The sequence below is a fragment of the Lissotriton vulgaris genome, chromosome 5, assembly GCF_964263255.1.
Source record: "Lissotriton vulgaris chromosome 5, aLisVul1.2, whole genome shotgun sequence".
Lineage (NCBI taxonomy): Eukaryota > Metazoa > Chordata > Amphibia > Caudata > Salamandridae > Lissotriton > Lissotriton vulgaris.
The window spans coordinates 1,962,357,979-1,962,373,833 of NC_141693.1; the positions used below are offsets into that span (position 1 = coordinate 1,962,357,979).

Sequence of the window (15,855 nt, forward strand, 5' to 3'; positions counted from 1 at the left end):
TAGTGACGACGAAGGTGCAGATAAAAAGGGCAAATAAGCATAAAGTGCAATGTGCTTTGCTTGGTAAGGTCATCACAGGGGCAGGGGATTGGCTATATATTTTCATCTGTGGGAATGCCACTAAATTATGTACAATACCTAGTCTCAGTCTGGTAAGAACAAACTGGTGGGATTTTTTGGTAATAGCTTTTAGGAACATTGGCATGCCCTTGTCATCCAACTCATAAAAATAAGATACATGAGTTGACATGAGGCTACCTTCAGCCCTGCGCAAGTTGGATTTAGTCCCTAAAAAGACATTTTTAAGTTCCTTTTTTGATACAATAGCGGCACTATGGGGGTCAGCAAAAATATCAAGGTTAAAAATTTCCCTATAAACAGATGAAACGTACTTTAACCAAGGGATCTTGCGGACATTGACCAGCCGGAGACAATCTAAGATAATCTGTCTGGTAAAGTCAGTCTCATCCTTAACCCAGATTGACCTCCAAACCATGAGAGGTCTCATTCCCATTAGGTCGGTAAGATGGTTCAAGCCCACCTCTCTATGGCACAGTTCATTAGAAGCCGAAAAAGGTAAACAAAGGAGTCTTTTAAGGAACTGATTCTCTGTGACTTGCAAATCCCTATGGTTACAGTAGCCCCATATACCCGATCCATATAAAGCAATAGATCGTATCGTATCGTATCGTAGGGGGAGCTTATAAAGCGCACTGACACCATGGGTTTCCTGGCGCTGGTTGAGAGTACAGAAGACAGAGAGACTAGGCAGATTGGGGGAAGAGCCAGGTTTTTAAAGACTTACGAAAAAGGATTAGGGAGTTAGAGGTTTTGAGGGGGAGGGGGAAAGAGTTCCAAAGCTTGGGGGCCAGGTGAGCAAATCTCCGGCCTCCAGATCTGCAGAGCTTGAAGGAAGGAACAGTCAGAAGATGAAGGTGAGAGGATCTCAGGTTACGGGATGGGCAGTAGGGACTAATGAGGGATTTGACAAAAGCAGGGCAGGGGCCGAGTAGTGACTTGAAAACAAGGCAGCCGATCTTAAAGGCTGCCCTGGAGACGACAGGGAGCCAGTGGAGTTTGACAAGAAGGGGCCTGGCAGATTGCCACTTCGGAATCCCTAAGGCCAGTCTCGCCGCCTGATTTTGGACCACTTGCAGTCTAGCCATCGATGTTTTGGGCAGGCCGTGGTAGATCGAATTGGAAAAATCGAGGCGGGAGAGGACGAGGGCCATGATGACATGCAGGAGGGCATCAGGTGTGAAGAGGTATGCCACTTTCCTGATCCTGCGCAGTTGGTAAATGCAGGACGAGACCACGGTCCCTACCTGCGGCCCTAGGGATAAGGCGGAGTCGATAGTAACCCCCAAGCTCTTCACCGAAGCTGCAGGAGTGGGAGGGGGGCCCATATCCACCGGCCAGAATTGAGGCCCCCAGAAGGTGGCACTCTTGCCGGGGAGAAGGAGCTCCGTCTTTCCGGGGTTCAGTTTTAACTGATTATGGCCAATCCACTGGAGAATGTGGGACATAACTGCTTGAAAGTTGGGGATAGCAGAAGGGGAGTTAAGAGAAAAGATGAGTTGCAGGTCGTCCGCGTAGTTGAACACGGTGACGTCCCACTGCCTCAGAGAGAAAAGAAGGGGGCGAAGATAGAGATTGAAGAGAAGAGGGGACAGAGAAGAACCCTGGGGAACCCCGCAGAGCGAATGCTCTCTGGGAGCTCTGAAGGAGCCCAGGCTGAGGGTCTGGGACCTGCCTGTCAGAAAGGATCTGACCCAGGCCAGCGCCAGGCCCTGGATGCCAGCCTGTTCGACACGGTGGAGAAGGATGTTGTGGTCCACACATCTATGCATGTAGATATTTAACATGTCCGGAATACGGTGGCTACCAAGCTCCGAAGCAAAGTGAAATACTCCAGAGGAGCTTTTGCCCATCCTAGCATTCACGTTTACAATCTCTGGTGCCCAGGTCCCTCTGTTATTAAAAGTTACCCCAAGATAACAGAATCTGTCCACTACCTCTATTCTGTGGTTATTAAAATGAAATGACAGAGAGTTTCATCCGTTTCCCACAGGCCATAAAGTATGTAGATCTTGGAATTATTAATTTTCAGTTTCCTCCCCTTGATAAAATCGTAAAAATAATTCATAAGGTTTTGGAGTCCGTTCGGGGTACGCGAGAGTAGGACCGTATCATCGGCATATAGCAGAACCGGCACAGGATGACCACCAACCTGCGGAGGATCTGCCTGTACCCTCTTCAGTTCTGACTCCATAAAGTTGATAAAAAGGGAGAAAAGCAAGGGGGCCAGCACACAACCTTGCCTTATACCTGACTTGACCCTGATTTTCCTGGTACATTCCCCAGCCTGACCGTAGCGAATCTGGGCAGATAGTTTATTGTAAAGTCTGGCCAGGAAGTAAATAATTGCAGAGGGGGCTCCCATTGCAAGTAAAGTGGACCATAACGGAGTATGGTCCACTAGATCAAAGGCACTCGAGAGATCAGCGAAACAGAGAAAAAGAGAGCCCTGTTTCGCTTTGGTGTATTTCCCGATAATTAAGTCGAGATTTATACACTGCTCTGTTGTCCCGAGGCCTTTCCGGAAGCCATATTGGCATTCGGCTAGTATTTTGTAATCCTCCACCCGTTCCTCTAGACGCATCAGGAGGACCCTGCTCATAATCTTAAGGGAGGAATCCAGAAGGGAGATAGGGCGGTAGTTCTTAGCCTCTCCTCTATCTCCCTTCTTATAGATGGGTAAGATTATGGATTCACTCCAAGTAGGTGGGGGACTATGTGTGGCATTAAATACCTGGGTCAGGAGTGGGCTCCAAAGTGTCATGTTGGATTTGTACAGGTCAACCGGGACCCCATCCGGTCCCGGCGCCTTCCCCCCTTTACTCTGTCTAATGGCGGTTTCCACTTCTTGGAGAGTGATATCCAGAGATAGTTTTGATTCAAACAAGGCGGGGAAAGAAGAACTAGCACACTCCTCCCTGGCCGGGTCAAAAATTTCTGTAAAATGTGCAACCCAGTTCGCTTCGCTAACCTGAGCTAACAATATGGGGAAGTCTTCTTTTACAAGGAAAGGACTATTAACCGTATTCCATAAAAGCTTGCTATCGTGCAATATAGCTGCTTTAGTCAAATCATCCCAGGCTTGTTCCCTAAGCTCTTGTTTTCTGCGTGTTAAACGCTTTTTATAAGTGAGTCTGAGGGATATAATGGCCTCTTTATCTCTAGGTTGTATATATATATATATATATATATATATATATATATATATATATATATATATATATATATATATATATATATATATATATACTAGCTATACCCGGCCACGCGTTGCTGTGGCTCAGTCTAGTTAAATGGAAGAGAAAGAAAAGAGTAAGCGCACGTTTCTAATATGTTTAATTTCACAATGCTTGTGGGTATACAATATGTTTTTGTCCATCCTAATATATGTAGACTATTGTCTATATGCGTCCCATGGATTTTTTGTGCAGCAATCGATAGGGTTTGTTCGGGTTGCAAAGTGAACCAACTCCTCCCCCCTCCCTCCACTCACTTCCTGGTCTGCCATCCTGACACCAACTATCCATCCTAATATATGTAGACTATTGTCTATATGCGTCCCTTGTATTTGTTGCGCAGCAACCAAATCGATAGGGTCTGTTCGGCCTTTCGATTAAAAACAAACACATATTCGAATCCAACGTTGTGTATATATAAATACGCGCTAATGTTGTAAAGTGAACCAACTCCTCCACCCTCCCTCCACCCACTTCCCGGTCTGCTATCCGGACACCAACTGTCCATCCTAATATATGTAGACTATTGTCTCTATGCGTCCTTTCTTAATGTTGCCAAGTGAACCAACTCCTCCCCCCTCCCTCCACCCACTTCCCGGTCTGATGCGCTAATGTTTCAAAGTGAACCAACTCCTCCCCCCTCCCTCCACCCACTTCCCGGTCTGACGCGCTAATGTTGCAAAGTGAACCAACTCCTCCCCCCTCCCTCCACCCACTTCCCGGTCTGCCATCCTGACACCAAACATCCATCCTAATCTATTTAGACTATTGTCTCTATGCGTCCTTTCTTAATGTTGCAAAGTGAACCAACTCCTCCCCCCTCCCTTCACCCACTTCCCGGACTGCCATTCTGACACCAACTGTCCATCCTAATATATGTAGACTATTGTCTATATGTGTCCCTTGTATTTGTAGCGCAGCAACCAAATCGATAGGGTCTGTTCGGCCTTTCGATTAAAAACGCGTGTATTGGGCACGCACTTATTCGAAACCAAGGTTGTGTATATATAAACACGCGCTAATGTTGCAAAGTGAACCAACTCATCCCCCCTCCCTCCACCCACTTCCCGGTCTGCCATCCTGACACCAACTCTCCATCCTGATATATGTAGACTATTATCTCTATGAGTCCTTTCTTAATGTTGCCAAGTGAACACACTCCTCCCCCCTCCCTCGAACCACTTCCCGGTCTGCCATCCTGACACCAACTGTCCATCCTAATATATGTAGACTATTGTCTCTATGCGTCTATTGTAGTTGGTGCGCAGCAACCCAATCGATAGGGTCTGTTCGTCCTTTAGATTAAAAACACGCACGTATTTGACACACGCGTTTTCGAATCCGTTGTGTATATAAAAACACGCGCTTATTCGAATTCAACGTTGTGTCAAAATTTCAAATCAATCGGTGAAGAACTTTCGTAGATTTAAGATTTTTATCAAACGCACATTGTTACTTTTTGTCTCTGTTTGTGCTTTCGATTAAAAACACGCAAGTATTGGACAAGCGAGTCTTCGAATCCAACATTGTGTATATAAAAACACTTGCGTATTCGAATGCAACGTTGGGTCAAAATTTCAAAGCAATCGGTGAAGAACTTTCGGAGATTTGAGATTTTGAACAAACGAACAGTTACATTTTTATTTACATAGATATATATATATATATATGTATGTATGTATAAATCCGAGGTTTGCTTCAAAGCAAGAAATTGCGCACTCGGGAATCCAGTTTCAGCAAGGAAGGTTTATTTTCAGCTTACAGGCTACGCGTTTCGACACACTATGTGTCTTGATCACACGTGAACCACCCTGGACAGTGTGGCTTGTTATGCACAGAAAGTAAACATTGAAAAGGTAACTTAAAATGGTAAAGTACAACATTTCATCACTGAACGGTACCGCCATCTTGTAGTGGGGTACTTCTAAAGTAAAACATATACTTATTATATTGCATACGGTGTGCCCCGCTGTTTATCTTTGCGAAATGTATGTATGACATAACAGATCAAGATACTCGGTCTATTTATATCTTTCTGTACAAACAGAAATCAAGATTTTCGAAATTTAATTTCGAACAACAATGTGTTGCTATATTCGGTCTAGTGCCTAAAGTCGTAGCGGGTGTTTACATGTGCATGCAATTAACGAGAACATTCTATAGTGATAGGATTAAATTCACATAAGGTTTTCTTTCGGTCTAGTGCCTGAAGACTGTGTTTTCATGTGCATTGTTCATCATGCATTTAAATCACCTTTTTCAGAAAGCTGAGCAGAAACATGACCATACCGACAGGTGTAGAGTGCACATCTAGGTGAATTAAAGTACAACTTTCATACAGGTGAAGGTGTCTTTCATCCAAGTAAAAGGAAAAGGAAAAGGTCCAAGGACCGTGGAGTGACTGTGACGGAAGAAACTTCTTGTTCCCAATTTACCTATAAAAAACACATAAACATACAGTTAAAATCTCTTCAATAAAATCTTAGTTATAAAGAGTTTTTACAATTTTACAGTTCAAAAACACATTTGAGCATTGTAATTTTTACTATACTATGAACCTATCAACTTTGCAGCCTAGTTGAATAAACTCATGAAGGCGTGACTAGATGGTAAAATATCAGGGACAATCTGGGGAGGGGTGTATTGATTTACATTACTCCTCGTGAAGGTGCGTGGCAAGCTCCTCATCGAGGTTGTGTCCCCCAGGGAATTTCGTTTCGAGCTCCATTATCCATTTTGACTCTTTCTTCCTGAGGGCCAATTCCCGGTTACCACCCCTTCTTCCTATATTAACTTGTTCGATAGCATAGTATCGTAGGAAGGAATTGTTGGATTGGTGGAAATCTTTGAAGTGACGCGCAATGGGATATCTCTCATCTACGTGTGTGATGGCTCTGAGATGTTCCTGTACACGTTTTTTGGCCATACAGGTAGTGCTGCCTACGTATCGGAGTTTGCAAGGGCACTCCAAAACGTAGACAACAAAATTGGTATTGCATGTCAAAAATTGTTTGATTGCCTTTTGTTCTTTTCTACCTGGGATATCGATGGTTTTAACCATCACACTTGATTTACAGGCCTCGCAGTGGCCACAGGGATAAAAACCTTTAAGGCCCTGTATGTGTTGCTTCTTTTCTGTGATATCCCCTTTTACCAAGATGTCACGTAGGTCTCTACCTCTTCTATAGCTGATTTGAGGTCTCTCATTGAGAAGGGGACCCACCACATTGTCGGACTTCAAGATATTCCAGTTGTCAGCGAGTATTTTCTGACCTTTCCCGGATTTACAGTTAAAAGTGGTTATGACCCGAGTCTCATTATTGGAGTCCTTGTCCTTTTCTTTCGGTTTTAGAGTTTCAGTTCTATCAAATTGTGTTATTTTGAGAACTGCTTTAGACAAGACATCCTATGGGTAACCTCTTTCCCTGAATCTTTCCAGCATCTTTTCTTGTTCAGTAGCAAAACCCTCGTCACTGCTGCAATTCCTCCTTGCCCTCAGAAGCTCACCATAGGGAATACTCCATTTTAAGAAGTAAGGGTGAGCGCTGAGGGCATGGAGTAAGCTGTTGCCGGCAGTGTCCTTTCTGTGGAGTTTGGAAAGCAGTCTCCCATCTACCACTCTAATTTCAGTATCGAGGAATTCAACACACACTGAGCTGATGTTATATGTCAGGTGGATATTGTAATTGTTAGTGTTGAGTTTCTCGATAAATCGGATAGCTTCTTCCTCAGTACCTTGCCAAATGAGGAACAGATCATCAATATATCTGATACAAGTTGTTATCTGTGCTATTTCGTTCTTAAGGCTAGCATCACTCCTAATTTCCTCCTCCCATTTACCTAGAAAGAGGTTCGCAAAACTGGGAGCAAATGCTGAACCCATGGCAGCGCCACGTATTTGTTTGTACATGACGCCATCGAACATGAAGATATTGTTCCTAAGACATATCTTCATCATTTCAATGAGCATGCAGGTGTGGTCTAGGAAACTGGTATCTCTGTTTTTGAGGAAATGGAAGCTCGCTTCCATGCCCTGTACATGATCAATGATCGTGCACAGGGCATTGACGTCCATAGTAATGAGTAGGGAGCCACCCACCCATTGCAAGCTGTTTATTTTGTTCAAGAAGTCTGTGGTTTCCCTGATTTATGTAGGTAGCCCACAGACGAATTCCCTCAGAAAATGATCAATATATTGGGACAGGTTTTCATTAACACTGCCTATTGATGAGATAATGGGCCTACCTGCGGGGACCCTGGCATCTTTGTGAACCTTTGGTAGAAGGTAAAAAATTGGTAATTTCGGATAATCTTTTTTGAGGAAACAGAATTCTTGCCATGATAACAGACCTTCATTCTGCCACTCATTCAGTTTTTCCCAGGTTTCAAGTACACTATCACTGTAATTAGTCATGGTACATTTCACATAGAAATTACTGGTGTCTAATTGCCTTAGAGCCTCTTTTATATATATATCTTTGCCCCACAAGACATTGTTTCCACCTTTATCTGATGGTCTCAATACAATATTTTTGTCTTCAGCAAGTTCAAAAAGGAATGTTCTCTGTTCACCAGTAAGGTTCATGTCTTTATAAGAAAGCAGCACGTCCATGGACTGATCTCTCCAACCTCCGACCCATCTCTCTCCTGCCATACCTTAGCAAAATGACCGAGAAGCATGTGAACACCCATCTCTCTAACTACATCGAGACAGTGGAAGGTCTAGACTATTCTCAATCTGGGTTTATACCACATCACAGCACCGATTCTGCCCTCCTCTCAGTGACCGATAACATCAGGATGTCACTGGATGGAAGGGGTTCTATGATTCTGGTGCTGTTAGACCTATCCGCTGCCTTTGATACGGTGTCACATTTGATACTTCTCGGGCGTTTGAGAGAGGTGGGCTTAGGAGGCATGGCTCTGTCCTGGCTGGAGAGTTTTCTCTCAGGGCGACTGCAAGGTGTCAGACTGGGCTCCCACTATTCTACCTCAAGGGAGCTCACCAAGGGAGTGCCACAGGGCTCATGCCTAAGCCCGACACTATTTAATGTGTACGTAGCCCCCTTGGCGACATTGTAAGAGCATACGGGTTCACCGCGATCTCGTACGCCGATGACACCCAACTCCTGTTCCCATTTCAGACCCTCACCCCCACACTACAAAAATCCTTTGCGGACGGCATGAGGGCAGTGTCGGACTGGATGGCCTAAAATTGCCTCCAGTGCAATGTCAGCAAGACCGAGGTCATGCTGTTCGGGGAGGCCACTCTTCTATGGTCTCCAGAATGGTGGTCCTCGGATCTTGGACCTGCACCTAACCCGAAACAGTCTGTAAAAAATCTCGGAGTACGGTTAGATCAGGCACTATTGCTGAAAGAACACACTAGTCAAGTTGCTGGATCCTGTTTCCGTGTCATTGAACTCTTACGTCGAGTTTTCCCATTCTTGCCTGACAACTACAGGAAGACACTGGTTCAGACCTTAGTCATCAGTAGACTTGATTATTGTAATGGCCTGTACATCTCGGCCAATGAGGAACAACTAAACAGATTACAAGTGGTGCAAAATACTGCGGCGAGACTTGTTCTAAATGCCCAACCCAGGACTCCATCACGTCCCCTTCTGACCAAACTCCACTGGCTGCCGATTAGGCAACGTGTCAAATTTAAGATCTGTTGCACTATACATAGGTGTTTGTTTGGCACTGGCCCCAAATATCTGACCGAAAAATTTAGCCTCTACCGCCCAGGACGCTCCCTGTGTTCCAGTATTCAGCAGCTACTAGAGGTCCCCAGAGTCAAGAGAGGTCGAGCCCTCTTTTATAAAGGCCCTACTCTCTGAAACTCACTCCCTCCCACTCTGAAACAAATCACTAACCTTCAGTCTTTTAGGAAGTCCTTAAAAACCCATCTATTCTCCACATCCTAAAAGAAAAGATCAGTTATTTTACAGCGTAAACATTTTGATTGGGCTCTATCTGGTAGAAGCACGAGCGTGGAGATACCCCTTCGGGGGTCGAGTCCTGCGCTTTACAAGAGCATAAATAAATAAATATAACACCATAAGTTTTTAGTGTGTTTCAGTTTAGTCAGTTCTTTAGTAACAACCTCATGAAATGTATCAATTGCATCATGAGGCATGATAGGGCAGAACACTGATTTTGGTTTGAATGATGTGCAAGCTGCCCTGTCAGTTCTAAATTCTTCATGATTTTCTTCATTATCAGTACCCTGGGTGGTGTGGATGGGGTCTCTTTCTGACAGACTCAAGTCATTTTCTTCCATCAATTCGAATATATTCTCTACATCCTCTGCAATGTTAGAACTTCTATTTTGTTTAAAGAAATGCCATTTCTTCAGTTTAACTTTTCTTACAAATTTGAAAATATTCACCTTAGTATTGGCATAATCAAATGTTTCGGTAGGGCAGAAGCTGAGGCCTAAGCAAAGTATTTGTTTTTCACTGAGGGTAATAGTACGTGAAGATAGGTTTATAATTGTTTTATTTACCATTTGTTCATCCATAGTTATTTTCTGTTCTTGTAACCACCTCTTTTGGTTCCCGCTGGTTTTTTGATCTTTTCTTCTCCTCTGCTGGAGCTTGAGTCGTCTCTTGAATGATCTCCCCTGCCTTTTCCTCGTCCCCTTGGTCTGCCTCGAGTTGGATTTTTCTTGAAGACTGGAGTTTCTTCCGATGCTTTTTTCCGTCGTGTCCTTAGGACCCGGAACTCGTGTAAAAAATTAGCCGGTCTTGCTGTTATTTCGAATTCAGATGAGGTGCTTGTTGTCTGTCTAGAGGCATCTGAATCAGAATCTTCAGTTGCGCCTGGTGTCTGGGTTTCCACCCTAGGAGCACTATTGTCCACTGGTTGTGTTTGTGAACCATTCTGGTTGTATAAATATTCATATTTTGGACTGTAGGCGTCCGCTTTCATAGTCACCACAATCTCTATGGAGTTTCCGTTGTTTGCGATATTTTATGTCGTCTTCATGTTTTTTCAGACGGCCCTTGAGTTCATCCTTAAATTTGGTTATTGTCTCCTGGTCAGGGCTATTTACAAACTCATCGTCCAGATCTTTAAGTTCTTTCAGAATGCCTTCGCGTTCTTCCCATGCGTATTTGATAAGGATGCATAGCATGTTTTTACTGCTTGTTGCCGAGTTATTTGCCCAGTTGCCGAGTTATTTGCCCAGTCTTCCAACATTCAATACACCCCTCCCCAGATTGTCCCTGATATTTTACCATCTAGTCAGATCTTCATGAGTTTATTCAACTAGGCTGCAAAGTTGATAGGTTCATAGTATAGTATAAATTACAATGCTCAAATGTGTTTTTGAACTGTAAAATTGTAAAAACTCTTTATAACTAAGATTTTATTGAAGAGATTTTAACTGTATGTTTATGTGTTTTTTATAGGTAAATTGGGAACAAGAAGTTTCTTCCGTCACAGTCACTCCACGGTCCTTGGACCTTTTCCTTTTCCTTTTACTTGGATGAAAGACACCTTCACCTGTATGAAAGTCGTACTTTAATTCACCTAGATGTGCACTCTACACCTGTCGGTATGGTCTTGTTTATGCTCAGCTTTCTGAAAAAGGTGTTTTAAATGCATGATGAACAATGCACATGAAAACACAGTCTTCAGGCACTAGACCGAAAGAAAACCTTATGTGAATTGAATCCTATCACTATAGAATGTTCTCGTTAATTGCATGCACATGTAAACACCCGCTACGACTTTAGGCACTAGACCGAATATAGCAACACATTGTTGTTCAAAAGTAAATTTGAAAATCTTGATTTCTGTTTGTACAGAAAGATATAAATAGACCGAGTATCTTGATCTGTTATGTCTAACATTTCGCAAAGATAAACAGCGGGTCAGACCGTATGCAATATAATAAGTATATGTTTTACTTTAGAAGTACCCCACTACAAGATGGCGGTACCGTTCAGTGATGAAATGTTGTACTTTACCATTTTAAGTTACCTTTTCAATGTTTACTTTCTGTGCATAACAAGCCACACTGTCCAGGGTGGTTCACATGTGATCAAGAAACATAGCGTGTCGAAACGCGTAGCGTGTAAGCTGAAAATAAACCTTCCTTGCTGAAACTGGATTCCCGAGTGCGTAATTTCTTGCTTTGAAGCAAACCTTGGATTTATAATTAAATCGGCTTGTGTGGTCCGCCGATTCTCGTGCGCCACCTGACCCGGGAGGAAGAATCCCAGCAGGACCCTGTTTTTGCCTTGGATGTATGTATGTATATACATGAACAAGGCAGGTGTGCCGAAACGTGTCATGCTGTTTTAAAATAAACCCTCAACTGGATGGCTAACTGTGCTCCTGTGTGTCGGTGTCCGATTTCTCAGAAAAGATTGGGTTTGGGTGGAATATATATATATATATATATATATATATATATATACATTTTGCGCACAAACTTTTCAGAGTTCAAAGAAAAGATGCAGCACTCAAGGAGGTTTGCAAGTCACGGAAGGGGTTTATTGTGGGGGAAAAACGCACAGACGCGTTTCGGCGTGAGCCTTCGTCAGTGTATCAATGGTGACTCGGAAACAGCATGTTAATGAAGTTTCTTTGCAATCAATGACAACAACATCACTCAAACATCACTATGAGCGCCATCTTGGAATGTTGTTGTATCCAACATTCTATCACACACGAGGGGCAGTTTAACATATACTAAATTTCTTTGTATGCAAATAAAGAGGGTATATTATATATAAAGCTGTCACAATGATATTGACACAAAATAGAGCCGTGGATCGGCTAGTGTCCTATGTACATGTTGTCCCATCATGATTAAAGCATTTTCTATATACTGAAAATACCACCACAGTTCATCAAAGAATAATAACATCACATTTCATCAAAAATCTATGTCCATCAGTTCAAGATACAAGATATACAGAATGCATTATTGAATTTGCTGGCATTCATTCAGTCAATGAGTTCTATATCTTTGGCTGGTAAAATCTTTTTTTCTCCAATTCACACAAATAAAAGATGTATTTCTTTCCGCATGCACAAGGTTCAGTTCAAAGCACAGCAACATTGTTTGTTCAATGGTGTACTTCTAGCCCTGCCATAACTACATAGATGGTAATTAGGTGCAGTGCAGACTCCAGAGAAAGCAAACTAAAGCAAAGCAAAACAAAACAGAATTCATATAAGGCAGAAGAAGGAAGAATTTACATATTAAAAGAAAGAATCAAGAGAGAGAATCAATGTCTCTTTTCTATCTACATGTGTGTTTATAACAGCTCCCATCCTATTCCTATCCCAAACAAATATTTATTTGAGACTGCAGATGCTATGAGTCCGATAATGGCATGATAATGGAGGGTCCTTATTCTGTCTTTAAAGGAGGCCATTCCCAAAAGGTGATCTAATTGTTATGATGTCACTTTCCTAGATGGAATGCCATTTGTTCTCCACTATTATATATATATACATACATATCGGTTCACTACCTCCAGAACCAGAAACAGGAACGGACTCCACTTATTTTGTGCTGAATCTTTTATTTCTTCATGTGTTTTGTGTGCTGTGCCGCCATGACGCGTTTCGGCCTTTGCAGGCGTTGATGATGGCTGTTAGCCTGAAACGGGTCCCAGATGCTTGTTTCCGGTCCAGGGAAGACATGGCTTGGCAATTCGGGCTGGACTGTTCCCATGAGGCACAGGGTGAAGACTGATTTGCATATAGCGGTATCTGAAATGGGGTGGCAAATTGAGCTAAAGAAAAATGATGTATTCAACCCAGGTCTGTGACTGGGGGTGAGTGTCTGAAAACTTGTGTTAGCACAGAAAAGTATTCACATGTTGGAGAGTCCAGTTCCTTAATACAGTACTCTTGCCCCCACCTAGCCTAACGGTATTAACTGGGTATGTGTTCTTGTATCAGTGACTGTATAGGTGAGTATGTGTTAGTATATGTATGAGTAAGTGGTTGTGTGTTTAACTGTATAGGTGAGTAAGTGGCTGTGTGATTGACTGCATGGGTGAGGGATTGGTTGTGTGAGTAGCTCTATGGGTGACTGACTCACTATGTGAGCGGCTGTATGTGTGTATTAGTGAGTAAGCAGGTGTATGAGTGGCTGTATGGGTGCGTGAGTGGATTTGTGTGTAGATCTATGAATCAGTGAGTGGGTATGTAAGTACTGGTATGGGTCTGTGATTGGATTTGTGAATGGTTGTGTGGGAGTGGGTATATGGAAGGTTCTACGGAGGCACAAGTGGGTGCATTAGTGATTGTATGGATGATATCATTAGTGATGTCATTTGAGATGTCATCAGTGATGTCATGGATGATGTCACTGACCATGTCACGAGTGATGTAATATATAAGGTCATAAGCAGCGCATTGCGGGGGAGTTACTGTTAGCTATAACTGCTGAATTGCACTGTTTTTGTACGAGTGAAACCTGAGTCTAACTATAACGTCCCTGTAACCTTTATTTTTTCATTGAATTTATTAGTTTTTTAAATTCCATTTCCTCACTATAACATCCCTGTGACCTTTGTTTTTTAGTGAATTTCTAAGGTTTTTTAAATGGTAATTCCTAACTATAATGTCCCTGCAACCTTTGTTTTTTTCAGTGAATTTCTATGTTTTTTTAAAATAGTAATGGTATTTGCAGAGTGGTAGAGAAAGGGGGAGGGGTCTCTGACCAGCTTACAGGAATCCCGCTCTGTAGGACTTACAGAAAGTACAAGGAGGGCTTCTTGGCCCCCAAGGTCCCTCACCATCCAAAAGGATGTAATTCCCCAAACAGTAGTGCACCACAAAACGTGTTTGCAAAGTGGTGGAGAAAGGGGGCGTGGCCTCCGAAGATCTCTTAGAAATCCCACTGTGTAGAACTTACAGTAGGAAACAGGAGGAGTAGTTGTCCCCAAAGGACATCCTTGGGGGCCAACTACCCCTCCTGTTAACTCTAGTTCCACACAGCAGGCTAGCCAAGATGTTGTTAGAGGCCACGTCCCCTTTCTACACCACTCTGCAAATGCGCCTCCTGGCACACTGCTAGTTGGAGAATGAATTGGTCAATACCTATCATGATTTACTTGGTATTAAATACTGAAAACCTTTGAAATTAAAGTAAGAACATATTTTTTCATCATTGAAGATATGTTGAAAACTAAGGCTCGATCCGTACAGTGAATTGTTCACTACTTATAGTAAGTTATTTCCACGTATTCCGATCAAAAGCAGGATCTTTTCTTTTCTGTTTTTTGTGCAATGGTGGAGCATACTTGGCCAATACTGTGGGACAATACTGTTTATGAACTGGCCCAGGTTGCAGACCAGAGATGCCACAATTGGTTGGCCTCATGCTTAAAACTAGGAGCCGGCCTGGGAGTAATTTGTAGGCTGATTGCCCATGGACTGGGGGCTGTAACACAGACAAAGAAGGTCAGTACTGAGCTGGGCTTGTGGAACCTTAAAGAAGGATAGGGAATGAGTGCCATGGGATAGACTGTCGGGCAGTGGTATTAACTGTGTGAATGAATGTTGTCTTTTTTTTAAAAAAAAGGGAAAATCATGATATTGCACGTTTTGAATATGTGATTGTTCTTAATTGTTATAGTTGGGACTTGGATGGTACATATGAGTCCTTGTTATTATCATGAAATAGTGAGGAACCAAAGCCAGAGCTTTAGGATGAGTACTGGCACTAATATTTATTTATTTATTCATTTAGGGGGTGGTTAAATAGTGCAAACTAGAACCAAAGGTATCAGAGCGCTTTACATGAGCATCCAGTTGCGTTACAGATGGACACATTCAATAATTATTTTGTTAGGCATGGGGAGATTACGTGATCGGCTCAGAATCACAGGACGGTGAGCATTCTTGTTGAGATTCGAAACCCGGTTCCCCAGCTTTGAGGTCAACTGCCCTAGCCGTACAGCCACATAATATGTTAATGAACTCCTGCTTGCTGATCCTTTTAGGTCAGGATAGCATTTATGTATAATACATGACATTGGTATGTTTGTGTTACATGAAGAGGCGTGTGACCTGAGTGCTCTAGATAAGAGTTGTTTGTATATACATAGAATGCCCTTTATTTAAACACAACCTTTTCTGATTTTTAGATGAAATAGGGGGTACTATCCCACCCAACATTAAGCTTTGACTCTATGAGGACACTTGGCATGGGATAACACAATAGACAACATGGTGATAAGTGACTCTTTGATTATCCAAGTGAGTGATTTTTGTATAACATTGACCTAAGGGAGAGAAGCTCAGTTATAAGTATTGGGTAACAGGAGACCTAGTTATTTAGAATGGATCAGGCCACACAGATGCCAAAACCATTTAATTGATGAAACTAATTAGTATTGTGAGTTTTTAGGTTGCATATAAGCAGGGAGTCTGGTCTTTGTCTTTTAGGATTATGTGATAAGTAAAAATATTGCGTATATGTTTGATGTATTGTGGATAATATGGTGTATATATACACCCACACACACACACACACACATATATACTACATATTGTTGATGTA

At 42.6% G+C, this 15,855-nt stretch overlaps 1 protein-coding gene across 1 annotated transcript in view; it reads right to left on the bottom strand.

The window, feature by feature from the left end:
- MSH5 (mutS homolog 5) overlaps positions 1-15,855 on the bottom strand; it is a 1,348,607-nt gene that overhangs the window by 204,982 nt on the left and 1,127,770 nt on the right. The gene's annotated exons all lie outside the window — the stretch shown is intronic.